This window comes from Calliopsis andreniformis, chromosome 10, assembly GCF_051401765.1.
Source record: "Calliopsis andreniformis isolate RMS-2024a chromosome 10, iyCalAndr_principal, whole genome shotgun sequence".
Taxonomy (NCBI): Eukaryota; Metazoa; Arthropoda; class Insecta; order Hymenoptera; family Andrenidae; genus Calliopsis; species Calliopsis andreniformis.
In genome coordinates this window covers 12,029,372-12,044,236 of record NC_135071.1, presented here as the reverse complement: position 1 = coordinate 12,044,236, position 14,865 = coordinate 12,029,372, and the positions used below count along the sequence as shown (strand labels likewise).

Here is a 14,865-nt window from a genome sequence, read left to right as displayed (position 1 = left end):
CTGTCACTTAATTAAAATTTCTCTTTCCTCATACAATTTTTTGTAAACGTTTTGTGAAGGATTAAAAACTATTCAATTTATTCTCCGCAAATTATCTAAGAGTATTTCCCAAATCAAACATGAAAACTTGAGTTAATATATATTACGTGACTCCATCAACCCAGTCAAGAGTTAAATCCACACGAGCTGCAGAAATGCTCACTTCCCTGTGTCCATCTTGAGCAATCAATAGAGACACACTGTTCAATTGAACATTCAGGTCAAAAAGCAAAAATCGACTTCCCTCCGATAGAATATTCGTAAAAAATCGCACACCTGTTAGTGGTAGTCGAGCAACAGACCGAATCTCGTTGCTAACGATCGTTACAACGAAATAATGACCCATGAAACGTTTGGGGCTGCCCCTGGGCTGTGGAGCCCGAGTTTTTCTCGCCCGATTTCCTCGTCTTCCCGAAGAACTCCGCCGCTGTCACGTGTCGCGCGATTCAGGGGTTTCCTCGGGAAATTGGAAGCCCTTCGTCGAAGACGAAAGAAACTTAACTGTGGAATATATTCCTGGCTTATCCCTGGGGCCGTGATTCTGCTCGTTTGGACTTTGTTCGCTCGGGAAGTTGGCCAGAACTGCGTAAATAAGCTGGAGAATATCCTGAGACAATTTCCTGCGGAGGAAGAGTGCATCGAGAAGCGGGAAAGAAACTTCGGATAGCATGAATAGCTGAGTTCTGGCAATTTTTGAAGTCGATGCGATCTTCTTCTTTCGAATTTCGAGAATTTAAAGGGACGATAGTCTGGGGATATCAAACTTCTCCAAGCACAAGTTGTAGGGGAAGATTGCCGAATTTGGACCACTCCAATTTCTTACTGTAGGCTGATAATAAAATATTTTGAATGTTTCAGAGATAACGGGGAAATGTTATTACTTATGCCTTGAAGGCAAAAAAGTTAGACTAATAGTGTTGTGAAAAAGTTGAAAGTTAGACAAGTAGTGCTTTATAATTGTATCATAGATCCACTCAGAGCAACCAATTTCCTAGAATGGACCACTGGATTAAGTTTCCTTAATAACAAGTTTATGAAATATATTACATAGATGCAAACGTACCTAATTTGCAATATCTCATAGTGAAAGTCAACAGTTTAAGCAATAATATTTTCTTAATTTCGTATTTACTCCTATATACTGTGTGTATGAACCCAAGTGCAATATTTTATGCACTTTATCGTATTTCCTTCCCTGATTTCTTCACATAAGGTACAAAACCACTCAGAGTCCTTTTCGTGCTCTCTAAAATGATATTGCTTTGGTAACATTCTAAAATTGCCTACATTGAAGTGGTCCAATGCAGGCAACTACTTTTGGTCCAATTTAGGCAACTGAATAATTGAAGAAATTTTTCTAATTTTGATTTTAGGTAAAATTAAAAAATGAATATATATATTTTTCTGACGTTAGTTGCATGACTTTTAACTATGTATTAAAACAGACTGTGTTTATTTACTTAAACATTAAGTGGCGCTGCCTGATAGTGACTATTGTGTTAACTAACTCAGTATATAAGTAATAAATATTGCCTACAAGACACAGTGGTGGTCCAACCCAGGAGCTGGTCCAAATTCGGCAATTTCCCCCTTATAAGTTTAAAATATTCTACGAGTTATAAATTCAAGAAGCAGGACGATCGAAAGATCTATTGGATTATGTGGATTTTAAATTGATACAATAATAACATCAAGCTTCTAAATAATCTATTTAATATCTGCGATCGTAGCACGATTGAACGATGGACAAGAAGAGCGAGACAAAATTCAAATGGAACTTGATGATGTCGCGTGATAATGTGCACAGTGGTGGTCTCGTTACTCAAAATTGAATATTAAGCAGGTGGTTACGTTAAATTGCATTATGGCATATCTGTGGTCGTAAGATAAAACAATGTAAGTCTAATATTTATATTTTCGGGATGTTGGTGTTTAGAATTTTGAATCTGAATGAAAATTAATATACCCAATTTTGTAAAGGAAAATTTCGTTTAGTTTTATCTACTTATTTACAGAGTGTGAATTATATCAGCTGTTTAAATCTTTTATATCTGACTTATACAATTTTGCTTTACAGACACAAATATTAGAATCGAAACAGTGACTTGGAATCTTTCCTCGATAATAGATACATCGATTATAAGTTAAAGTATGTTATTTTCTTCGTGGTCACTGTATTACAGATAACAAAGTTAAATTATGTCTAAATGGAGCTTCTCCTCAAATTAACGTTCATTACCATGGCATTTTAGACTTGTAATATTGTTTCCAACGCACTTACAATGAATGAACCGTAACATTTGTTAACTTTTAGGCAACATTAATATAGTTAGAAACTTCTATGAAATGATAAATATAGTATTAAAGTATTCTTGTTCAATCATACATATTTTATGATATTAAGGAATCACAGTATTTACAGTAACTTAACATTCACGATTGATATGAAAGTATGTACAGAAACATTCACATAAGTGAAATAACAAACAAACTCTCGAAAACTTGCTTAAAGTGAAGGTTCTAAGCGGTACAACTCCGTGCGCGGTCAGACACACTGCAAGTAGAATTCCAAGTAAGTAGTCAGACATCCAGAGTAATACAATTCCGCGTAAAATAAGGTGAATCACAAGTAGAATAACTTGATCTCTAACCTGTCAAATCTTCTTCCCTGTTCAACAGGGTAGATTGAGTTAAGCTCTAGTTAAGTTACAACAGATACGTCCTACTTCAATTTAAGTTACATCTACTCTAGATCTAGGACACCACGAAGCACCGTGGAGTCGTGAAGGGATACGTTCGGGTTAAGTCCAGGTCGGCAGCAAAGTCTAAATTAGATCTGGGTTAGACCTCGAATAGATCTGGCTGGAATTAATTCAGACTTAAGCGGGCACCAAGTTGAATTACACTCGAATTCGTGGCTCTGCGGCCAGTTAAATCACGAGGCGGAAAAATTCCTTCGGTTTGCGCGCACCTTCCTTCTGCCTGCCCTCGTTATAATTCATCGGACATGCTTAATACATTCAGAGGCCAGCGTTCCACGAGAAGACGTAACTGCCATGTATCGCGACGGGGTAGCGGCATTAAGCGGGGCAAACATATTACGCCGCAGAAATGTTCGGTATATTTCACGATCCATGGAAATTCCACGTGCGCTTTGGGGCTATCCGATGAGGCCGCGCGGAAAATCCTGGAATCCCATTTGCCTGAAACGAAATCAATTTCGAAGGAAGAAATATTCCCTTCCTCCCAAAAATGCGGCAATTGACTGTTAAAAGAAACCCCGATGCAGCTCGCGCGTCGACAGTGTCCACGGCGGAGCTTCTGAATGGAATTTAAATTGCTCGCGATGAAATTGTCCTCTCGCGGCAGCCAGAATCGAGCCTAACCAATTGCCAGCGAAAACGGGGGAGGGATGACACACGACTGGTAGGAGCGAAATGAAACTGCTGCTCAGAGACGAAAGGAGAAATTGCTCTTTTCAACCAATCATTCTCTACGCTGCCCTCTCCACGTGCACCTTTTTTGTACCGACTCTCTGCGAGCTCGAATCAACGTGATTAATTATCATCTCGCTTTTTGCTCGCGACTCTTTCGCTGTCTTCTTTCTACGTCGCTTCCTGGTTCGATTGCCACTTCGTTCCTTATTCTCGTTTCGAATCGCGAACCACTTCTGTGACGCCCCTTTGCTGGATAACGATTCTTCCCTAATCGGCTTGCTGAATTAATTCGGGTGAAGCTGAGCGCCTGCAGCTGAGCAGTGAACTCAGTAGTACAAGTCAATAATTGGGAATGGAAAAGGGAATGTAGGTTCGACTGTTTGAAGAAATTCAAAGATTAGCCTACTCTCGATTTAAAGCAGTCAATTTTTAAAATAGAATTCTGAATTTTAAGGGAATATTCTTGGTGGGCTGAATAAAATGATATAAAATGATCTCTTGAAAATTGCTGTAGATATCGATTTAAATTGTTTCTAATCCAATGAAATAGAGTACTGAGACTTGATGTGGGAAAAAGTTTCGGGGCAATTTCTGGGGTAATAAAAGAGACATTTCTCACTTTTTTTTATAGTCACGGTTTTAGTTTTTTTTTTCATTCTAATAGTTCTCAATTAAATAAAATTTGTTCAATTCACTGGATTGCTTTTTTAATGTAGTGTTTCTTAACAGTATAATTGTCGATACTAATCTATGTCTATAATTAAAATTGTGTCAAAATAACATATTTTTTAAGTATCAGGTTTATAATTCTCAGAAGTTATGTTTGTTTATAGGTATATTTTTTAGCTTCATTCAGTATTATCTGAGAAAGAAATAACAGTTGGAGAAAATTAAGTGTTCAATAATTTCACTGTTAAGGCATAAATGTGAAAAGTTCACACTAAATTTAAGTCTCCATTGAAACGTTTGGCATCGATCAAATACCATGAATTAAGATATCAGTTTTTACTCGTTTCGACTGCCTCTTCATCCTCGATTCTCACCCCCTCTATTTCAGAATCTTCCTTATTGATGACTCCTCTCGAGCCTCGTTTTTCCCTCATCTATCATACTTCGCGTTCGTACTTTAAAATGATAAACAACTCTGTCGTTCTCTTCTTAATGATATCTTAATTCACTTATCATTCCCAATTCTTTCATCTCTAATCATACTAACGGTAATTTATATTCCTCCTAACAATTTATAATTAACCTGTCGATACAAAAGACTGTACATTAAATAAACTGATTTATTAAATGAAAATTCATATTTCAGTCCTCTTTCAAGCTTACGTAATCAAAAGGTAAGTGGTTTACTATTTTTTTCTGAGACTTCTATAATATTTAGCAGAGATGACAGTCAGATTACACGTGCCATGGAATCACGTCGTTTTATGGGATTAACATTTCACCTCTCACCATGAATACCGGTGATAAATTTTTTGTAGTGGATGCGCAATAAAGGATCAGAGGTGGTCGAGTTTTATCGGGGTTCTAAAAATATTTATATAGCGGAGCACGACCACAGGATTCGAATAATGCAGAGTATTAAACGGGAAACGATCGACGGGTGAACCACCATCGCAGTTATTACACGTTCTTGTCTGTTCGACGGCGGCGTGGGAAACCAGTAAACTGACGAAGCAAATTAGTCATAAAATTACTGGACGATTGCCCTGTGCCGTATTCTGAAAGACATTTCAATGATATAGATATTGAACTGTAATACGTCGAGCGATCGAACGATCGAACTTTATGAAATTAACATACTACACCACTCAGTTTACATAGTTTCGACAATACTTGAATATCATTTATATGAAAGTTAGAAATTTTGGGCTTAATTTTAAAAGGTGTACCAACAAAAGACACTTTTTAACAGAAAACCATACATGAAGGAAAACTCTATTTGTAGAATATATTCTAATAAAGAATACAAAAATATTAAATTATTAGATGGAGAAAAAGTTTATTTATATATCTTTTATAACCGATGTCATATTGGTACGTCAAATATACAGGGTGTACCAAAAGTGATGATTCAAGTGGAAAAGGGGGTGATTTTATATGAATAAGCAAGACGAAAATGTTGAGTAAAAATTTGTGTCATGTTTCGATTTCAAGAAAATTGACTTTCAATTTTGATCGAGTACAAGTGTACCGAACTAGAGTTTTAGGCGTTTGAGGGGTAAATGGGGAACAGGGAATGTTTCTGGCATACCATAGAGCCAGTCAGTGGTCAAGTTGAGAGTGTTCCTCTTATACCATGTACTCGTTCAAGCACACAAAACTGGACTTCTGTACGTTTGCACCCGACCATAATTAATCCAAATCAATTTTCTCGAAAAAGAACCACAATATCAAAAAAGTTTACTTTATATTTTCGATACTTTCTCCTTTCCACTTGTACCATCAGTTTTGAGACACCCTGTATAGTATAATGTTTGCTAATACGAATGGGTTAAAAGCTTCATCGCAGAAAATAATTGTTTCCTAGTAATGCTCGTACAAGAAGTCAATTTGTAAAGTGCTTTAAATATAAATATTGTTATATTCCAATTTTGTTCGCTTGAAAGTCTAGAATTTCGAACCGTATGAATTTCAAAATGATTTTTTTAAGAGAAACTGACACGCGAAATCGATTTCTCTAATAGTTTTCAGAACCAACTCGTGGAACTAACGTTAGTGAAATTTAGAAATACTATGCACATTAAAATCTAAACTGAAATATCGATCATCTGGTTCCGCGGGGTTTTGTTGTCGGAATAGCAGTGGAAGAGTGACTTTAAAACTAGAAAACATGTCGTTTGGTTAGGCAGAAAGCTTATTTATGCCATGGAGGTAGCACTCTTATTTGTTTTTTATTTGTGAATTTGCCTTTCCATTTCTCGCAACTGTCACAGTCGACTTGCGAGATACTAATTCGAGTTCCATACATTCTGCAGCCGATTAATTGGAAACGTATAAAGTGCATCGCAGAGTTCAGCAACTGGCCGAGCCGCGAATTTTCTGTGATCGTTTTATTGGGAAACTAGGCCACGAGGAAGCCTCAAAACATACTCCCTGGGAGTAAGATGAGAAGACTCTCCCATCTGACAAATAGTTTCCATTAAACGCACATCGAAATCAATTTCCCTTTAGCACGTTCGATCATCCAGCGCACTGGCACAAAAATTCTCAAAACGCAACGCTGCCCCTCGCTCACGGAATATTTCTCGCGTAAGAAATAAACTCGCAAAATTTTTCATGGGCGAAATTGTCACAGAGTTGACTCAACAAACTTTCCATCACTAGGGAGCTTCAACGCGCTCCAAAATGCAGTTGCAAGAGCACTGGTCGGTATCGCCAAAGAACCAACAGTAATTATTGACTATTTAACTTGCGAGTGATGTTAAACACGTACATGCAGGGAGAGGAAGGGAGGCAGGTCACAATTCCAACTACAGTTTACTACAGGCATTCAGTTACCTTCGTTTTTGAAAAAGAACATAGTACAAAAAATAATACAAAAGTACGAAGCGTAAAAAATTGCAAATACTAGGAAATTCAGGTCGAAGCGGAAGCGCTGCTCTATTGCAAACACGCGGTCCGCCAAAATAAGCCAACGCCATCTCGTCGGATCTTACGATCTAGGGATCTACCTTGCGATCGTGGCAGGATAATCCTAGCGGGGACATCGAACGCGTACGATCCACTTGCTTCGTCTTCTCTCCCTCTTCGCCCTCGCAGCGATTCCTCTCGGTTGATGACCAGCCGAAACGCGTCGAGCTTGTGGGCTTGTGATGGCACGTGAACACCACGGCCGAGTGGCGCGACTGAACTCGGCTGAACCGTCTCGGAGCTTGACTCAACCGAAGCTTTCGGGCCGGCGCTCTTCGCTGCTCGGTGGGGGTGGAGACGCGGAGAGGGACGAGAGCGACGGTTTGAAAAGAGGGTGGCAAGGAGGAACGAGGAGGAAGACGAGGGAAAGGGTTGGAGAGTAGGGAAGCAGGAAGAGGAACGAACAGCGTTGAAATGAGGGAAGAATGTGGGAATGTGAGGACTCGGGGAGGTTGGAATGAGAAGAACGCGGGGATGATGGAAAGATGTGCTACGGTGATGTGTTAAAGACGAACGCTGGGAGAGGGTGAAGAAGAGGAAATAGAAAGGGGAATCGGTTTGAGGGTACAGAACGGAAGTTGAGGAAAATAGGGGATGTTTTATAATTGGGTAAGAGGAAATTAAATTTAGCATTGCCAATGATACATTTCCAACGACACCTCATTAACAGGAGGACCAAATAAAGACCCTCAGAGATTCGATTTCGCGTTTTTAAGACTGTAGTTATAGTGGATATGTTGTCTATCGACTTGAAGTCCTGATGAATATGTCCAAACTATTCATCGTATGAGCGAGACAAGTTCAAACAAATTTCACTGTAGCCGCAGCCTAAGTCGTCCACATATTTCTGGAACATTAATAGGCTGTTTGATGTATAAAGGTGGAATTTTTGGAAGTTGCAGCCCATCGTGGAACCATCAGTTCAACACAAGTGCAAATATTTTGATACCTGGTGGGCCAAGCATCGAGTGAGGTTTCAGCAACTCGTCAATGAAACTTCGGCAAAGACGAAGTTTCTGCACTTGAAGTTCATCATGTTCTTTGTACGTTTTCTCGACGGTTCACTATTTTGCAGGGAAAATTGGCCTGTGTTAAATGAAATTTCGTGGAGATTACTTGAATGTACCTTCTACTATATTTTAAGGGTAAATTACGGCGGTATTTAGACTCCAAATATGAAGCTTGTGCAAGCGCAAGAGAATTCGGGGATTAATGGCGAGGAGGTGTTTAATTTCATTCAGCAAGTTAAAGGAAGGCGTTTGATAGATTAGGAACGAGGTATTGAGATCTGTCCTAGTCTTTAATAGAAGCAATCGATGTTATTCCCCTGTAATTCACCTATGAATTACAGTGTGCTGAAAGAGTTGTATGGTATGGCTCCTAGTAATATATTAAAAGCATTGAAATCTCTTTCCTCTGCAGCTGATTCGATAGAAGAATCATCATCGCGATAAGCTTTTCCGAAAATTAAACAAAGTTCCCTACTTCCATAGCTAAGGTTCCCACGTGTGCATCTCAAGTTCTCATCGATCCTTGTCAAATTTATAGTCCAATATAAATTCCTTCTTGGCCCAATTTACGTCACGGTAAATTTTCCCTACCAGAGGCGGTACTATCGTCCCCTTCCGATGGATTTTCAACGAGTGGCCGAACACGGACGACGATAACCTCGTCATCGATGGTATAGACACTTGTTCATTTCAATCAAATAACGATTTTCCAACTTTTGATCTCCTTCGGAATTTTTTTCTTTGAGTTACTCGTATACCAATTATGGGATTCCGAGTAATTTTAAATAAAGGTTTACTTTAAATGAAATCGGATGATTTCCTGTAAGCAGAATCGATGATACTCGACAAATCCTATTGATTTAGTCTGTCGTAAAAGTCCTTGAGTTCGATGTACGAGGTACTGAAAAGCAGAGATGTGCATCATTTGAATTGTTTGGAATAAATATGAAGAATATAAGCGAAAAATGTGGTAAGACACATTTTAAATTTGAGTGGATAAAAATTTCAAGTGGAAGAAAGCAATTTTAAAATCTGGAACAATTTTTCATTCGATTTCAGAGTCAATGTTTTCCTTGCCTCTTTGAAAATTGACAAAAAATTGAGTATGAAGCTACGCTGATTTGTTAACTTCTCCCCATGTTAATAATTATTGTTTCAGTGATCAGTTCTTGCTTTGCTCCCTGTGCTTATGGTCGTGTTATTTTGTCGTGAGTCGAGCTTCCTGAGACAAGAAAGGTAGATACTCTTTCCTTGCAATCATATTAAGAGCTGAACACATTAAACAATAATGAGTTCATTCTTCTTTAAACAAATTTATGAAAATTTGCATTTATTTCTTATTTCTTAAAAATGCGTTAAACCAATCATTACTGGCTCCATAAATCCGTGCTTGCTGATAACCTATTTGGATGAATGCAATTCAAAAGAATTAAATTAAGCAAAACAATAACTAACCCTTAGGGTACATAGAAACTGTATTCCCTGCTCATTCAAACAAAAGTTCCTCCGCCCTTGCTGAAAGCTGCCGTAGCTTATAATTCAAAGTAAGAAAGATTCATTGGCCAGAAACACCCTAGGCCTTCCAAATATTACTCGTAGAGTGAAGACAGAAGAGGAAAACGTCCAGGTGTGCGTAATTGAAGGAAGATTCACGATTTCGTAGCCACGGGGTACCTGTTCCCCGCGCACTCAAGGAGGCATTCATCGCGAACAAAGGGATTCGAGCACCCTTCGCCTACCCTTTCTCTCCCCCTCTCTTTCACGTGGCAGAAGGGATGAAAGTATCGCCCTGAAAGCCGATCGTGCTACTCGGAAGTTGGCTGAGGCTCGTTCACAGAGTCGGATTCTCATTAAAAATTCACGCGGTCCAAGTGGCGAGAGTGTTCCGCGGGCTTTAATCAATCAGGAATCGCTTAAGCATTCGGCTCTCCTCCTTCTCGCTCCTTAAGGGGTTGAAAAGTTGGCCGAAAGTCTGTCGTCCCCAAATGGGGAGCTTTATCGTCACCCTTTGAGACCTCTGTCGTTGGCTTCTTAATGAAGCCGTTGTTTCGAGATTAGTCGAGGACACTACTCATTATTCCATTTGGGATCGAAGCACAGTTTCTGTCGTTCGAGGAAAAAATACAGGGTGTCTCGTAATACGAAGGCAATACTTCAGTTCCTGAGAACTTATTCAGCACCTAAAACTGATGAAAAAAGTTCATATTAACATATGCCCTATTTGACCTTGTTTACGAAGTTTGTAGGGATACTCGAAATCCCTAGTGTATGCAAGGTTTATTGAAATACTTTGATACAAACTTGAACAGGGATTCCAGCAAGGGCTACTTGTGCAAACACTAAGGAATATTGACAGAGCAGTCACATTGATGACAAGACGTCTTCAGGCATGTCTTAAAAATGCAAAGTACTTATTCTGAGCATCTCTTGTGAAGTTACATAATCAAGTATGAACAGGGTTGCCGCACGAAATCCCTCCTAGGGTATAGTGGCGGCAATTAGGAGATGAAGGGCGAAATAAGGAGTGTCCTAGTGGTATAGATGTATGTCCTGGATCTAAAAAAGATTTCAGCAATACAATACAATAGGATATCCTTTAGTTCTTCTCCTATTTCCCAATATCCCCTAGTATACCAAGGAGGGAATTCGTGCGGCAACCCTGGGTACAAAATGACAGAAACACTCGCTGTATCTCGTAAATAGGATGAATTAGGATTCTAGCACTAGAATTCATTGTTTCATTGTTCTTCACTGCTGCATCAGTCCCTGAAGTATTGCCCACTTATTACAGGGCACCCTCTATATAAAATTGCGTTGATTTGAGAGTTGGATCCCGAAAAAAACTATTTTTCATCGAGAAGTTCCTGTGATTCGATTCATTGAATCATACATTTAAGTATGAATAAGTTTAAACGTTAGCCAGCGATAATTTACCGCAATCGTGATAATCCAACGGGATGTAATTCCACGATGACAACTGGGAACCTTCTTGGACCCTATAAATTTGTATTCGGTGGGTAACATTACCAGCGAGTGTTAAAAATGCCTGTAAAATACGGTCGCCTGTCAAAAGTCGGATCTGAAGTTCTTCGTGGCGATAAATCAGCTGAAATACCCGCACCGTCAAAAACAACGTGCTGCTGGCGAATATGAATCATTATTTACAAAACGCTACCGCCACTCGAATTTCTCTTGATTCGGCGCTGCATTTCCAAGGGTTCGAAAATATTAGTTTTCTGCTTATTTATTTTGTTTTACTACGATTTCGTTAACGGTTACGTGAACGCCATGTGTTACAGCAAATTTACCAATTTTCCGAGAAGTTTTGTTTTGAGCATTGTATATCTGCAGAGTGTATCTGTCTCTGAAAGTATGTTTGTTGAGGGAAAATATAGGGATACGTAATGTAGAAATATATGCCATTCTAAAATTGTGAATGAAAGAATTATTAAATTAGAAATTTAGACAAAAACTTAGGCCACAAAATTAAACAAAATGATCCTATATATAAAGATAGTTCTTCCATGATATTTCTCCTTCGAGCCATATAAATTATACCACGGATGATCTTCATGTCATTAGAAACGAAGGAAATATTTAGGCTTGGACACCTATATAAAAATTGGAACTTGGAACTAAAACTCATCAAATCTGTTCCATAATGGGTAACTAAAACAGTTACCATCACTTTCAACCAAATAACCAATTCCTAAGAATCTCTTTGTATCATAGTTCTGATACCAATACAAAGTTCTGATGTATACATTCCAGAAACCCACGTTTTCAGTCACAGTAACCTCCGACAACAAGAGCTAGTAATCTCCGAATCTCAAAATCCTGAAAAGTTTCCCTTCTAAAGAAAATATCACTGAAACAAAATACACTATAAAAACTGAATTTCGTTCAAGAAAAGCCTCGTTCGCGATCGCCACGCTACAAGATCAAAGGTCAACAAATTCCGCTCTTGTCCACATATGAAAAAAAAAAAAAAACATAATCCTTAAAAATCTAATCACACCCGTGGCCTGAATTACCACTAAAACGTGACGCTGTCACCCATGATCTCGAGCGTCCTCCAGCCCCTTAATGACCGAAACCTGACTCGCCGCGTTTCAGAAGCCATCGCCTCGATTGCCCTCGGAATTAATGTATGAATTAGGTACACAGTGGAGCGAGGGTGTCGACACCCACCGCCCAGTCCGTGTGTACGCGATTGCCCTAGATTTCGGCCCTCTCGAACGTCGGCCCATTGACCTTTCGCCGCGGACAGTCGCCAGAAAATTCGCGGACCTCCGCGAAAATCGGGGGGCGGCGAACGACGCGGGGGAAGTGGCCGGGCTGACGATAAAGCCGCAGCCCCGTGATCGATGGGGTCGTATTAATTATAACAACCCGGAAGAGCACTCGAGGGCAACCCCTTCCGGCCACTCGACCGCCTCTGTGGACGAAACGAAATTCGCCACCGCGGCGGAAAAAAATCTCTCGTAGAGGGAGCTACTCGTGGCTGGAGCGTGTATCCGAGTGTCGTGCACTACACGTCCCCTTTCCAGGCTGCCCTAGTGTGCGTGCGTGGGTGTCGTCTGCGCCGGAAGGGAGGCTTTCGTTTTTTTCCCCCCCGCCACGCAGCGTCTTAACGTTTGCTCGTATGTCTGGGCTAGAGATCTTTGTTTCAGGTCGACTTAATTACACGTGGACGTGCGTGGTGAATGAATCCAAACGCCAATCAGTGTAGTCTTTTGTATATGGATGTACTAGTATGTATCTGTATTACACTTGCACATGTGTGTAGGTGTATCTGTGGTAAATGAGGCTAAACGTTAATCAGTGTAATCTTTGGTACACGGATGTACCAGCATGTATTTCTATTATAAGATTGTTATTTAAGTGTATAGATATAAGTATTTTGCAACGTTTGTTTCATGTTCAGCGATCGAATTTAGAATTTCCCGCGGAAACAAAGTCCCGCCTCAGGCTTGCAGCTTCCAAGGTGGCCAGCGTCTTTAGAGCTATTTACATGCGCTGAAAGATGTTGAGGTAAGGAATAATCCCGTGTTCCTTGCATTAATTCACCTTCTAAATAAGCGGCGGCGTTTTTCCATTAAAACGGGCTCGTTTTTAATTAAAACGCGTAACCATCGACACAGAGGATACTTTGGGATTTACTTTCCTTCTTTTTATTTACTTTTTCCTTCTGAGGGAAGGAAAAAATTGCGGATAGAACGTAGGGAGAAGACGTGAAGCATATTTTTAGAGGGTGTAATTTAAAAGCTCGCGAGTATATCAGAAATTTTTGACACGTTCGATCTACAAACTCTGTATTCAAGGCAAACTCTGTAAATTTATGTGATATTGTTGAAATATTCCGTTTTCCGAATTTTCCAGGAACTTTTAATAGCAGCTGGTGAATTTTCGGTATTGAGATCGCGATACTGTATTCATTGAACGATATATTACTTTTCCCGTTAATATTACATGAATAACGCGGTTTATCGAGTTAAAAACGCAGGAAATAAAAGCGGAAAGCTTTCGGGGATTATAAACCGTGACTCATTGTCAGCCAAGAGGATTGCGTGTACAACGTTCGCAAGTGGTGTGAGTCAATGTTGTATTAGCCAGTAGTAGAATATTTGAGGCATTGCATACGAAAATGGACTAAGCCATATTTTTTTAAAAATCAAGTTAACAGCATTAATTTATTACAAAGAAACCTTTTACTTTAGGTTCTGAATAATAAGGTTAATCTGTTGTCGCTCTTAATGTCTCGTTTTTACAGGGTGTTTCCAAACTTGTGGTACATTTTTGGAGGATAGATTCTAGACAAGAAGACAAGGAAAGAACAGAAACACTTAGATTTTTAGTTACCTTCAACTAAATTGGTTAGCTTCAACCAATAATAGCAGTTCTATCTACTGTAATCGTATAGATCTGCAATTTTTCCAGATGCAACCTTACCAGCTCTGTCCACTAGTATCTATGTTCTACAAATGTCCCACATGTTTGGAAACACTTTGTATATTATAAGATTCCCAGTAAAATATCTAAGATCTTGAAGAAACACGGTAGAAGTGGGGCAGTAAAGAATGAAAATACAAAGTAAAGAAGATTATGGTGAATTGAACATACTTGCGATCATTAAGCTCCAAAGTGAATTTCCATGAAAACCCCAATAAAGGAAGTAGCAATAAATCGTGGCTGTCTGGCTACATTTTTGCTGAATATTTTACTAGAAGACTCAAACGATGTTTCTGCGGCTTTTTTCGTGGAACGAGTCAACACTGGAAGGGGAAAGTTTCAAGGGTGGCCCCACGGGACGCTGACGAGCAGACTCATCACAACCGTCCGGGGAAAACGTTCCTATTGAAGCTACTGTTCTACGACCCACTTTTTGCGAGCAACTGGTCTCGAAAAGTCAAAGAGAAAACGATCTTTTTTAACAAGAAAACTCTGTGCAGTTACGAAAGCATCTGTCGCTCGAACCTATTCCAGAAAAATCCTAAATATTTGAAAACAAAATAAATCTGAGGGTAAAATAAATATTGTAAAAGTGATTTTCAAAAATTCAAATAAATAGCGTCAGTGGTAAAAGAATTGTGGACTCAGTTTCTGCAAAAAGCCAACGCTCGAGCCAGTGGAGCGTAATAAGAGAAAGAGGGCGAGAAGGGGTGAACCGAAGAGAAGGGATCGAAAGTTGGCGGAGCGACGGTCAGAGGGCGGTGAATTCCAACAACATGGCCGTCTAA

At 39.5% G+C, this 14,865-nt stretch overlaps 1 protein-coding gene across 1 annotated transcript in view; it reads right to left on the bottom strand.

Annotated features, from left to right (window-relative positions):
• LOC143184785 (uncharacterized) overlaps positions 1-7,290 on the bottom strand; it is a 64,031-nt gene extending 56,741 nt beyond the window's left edge. The window contains exon 1 of the mRNA XM_076387247.1: positions 7,157-7,290. The gene's annotated coding sequence lies outside the window, so the exon portion shown is untranslated. The remainder of the gene's footprint in view (positions 1-7,156) is intronic.
• Positions 7,291-14,865: the final 7,575 nt, after the last annotated feature.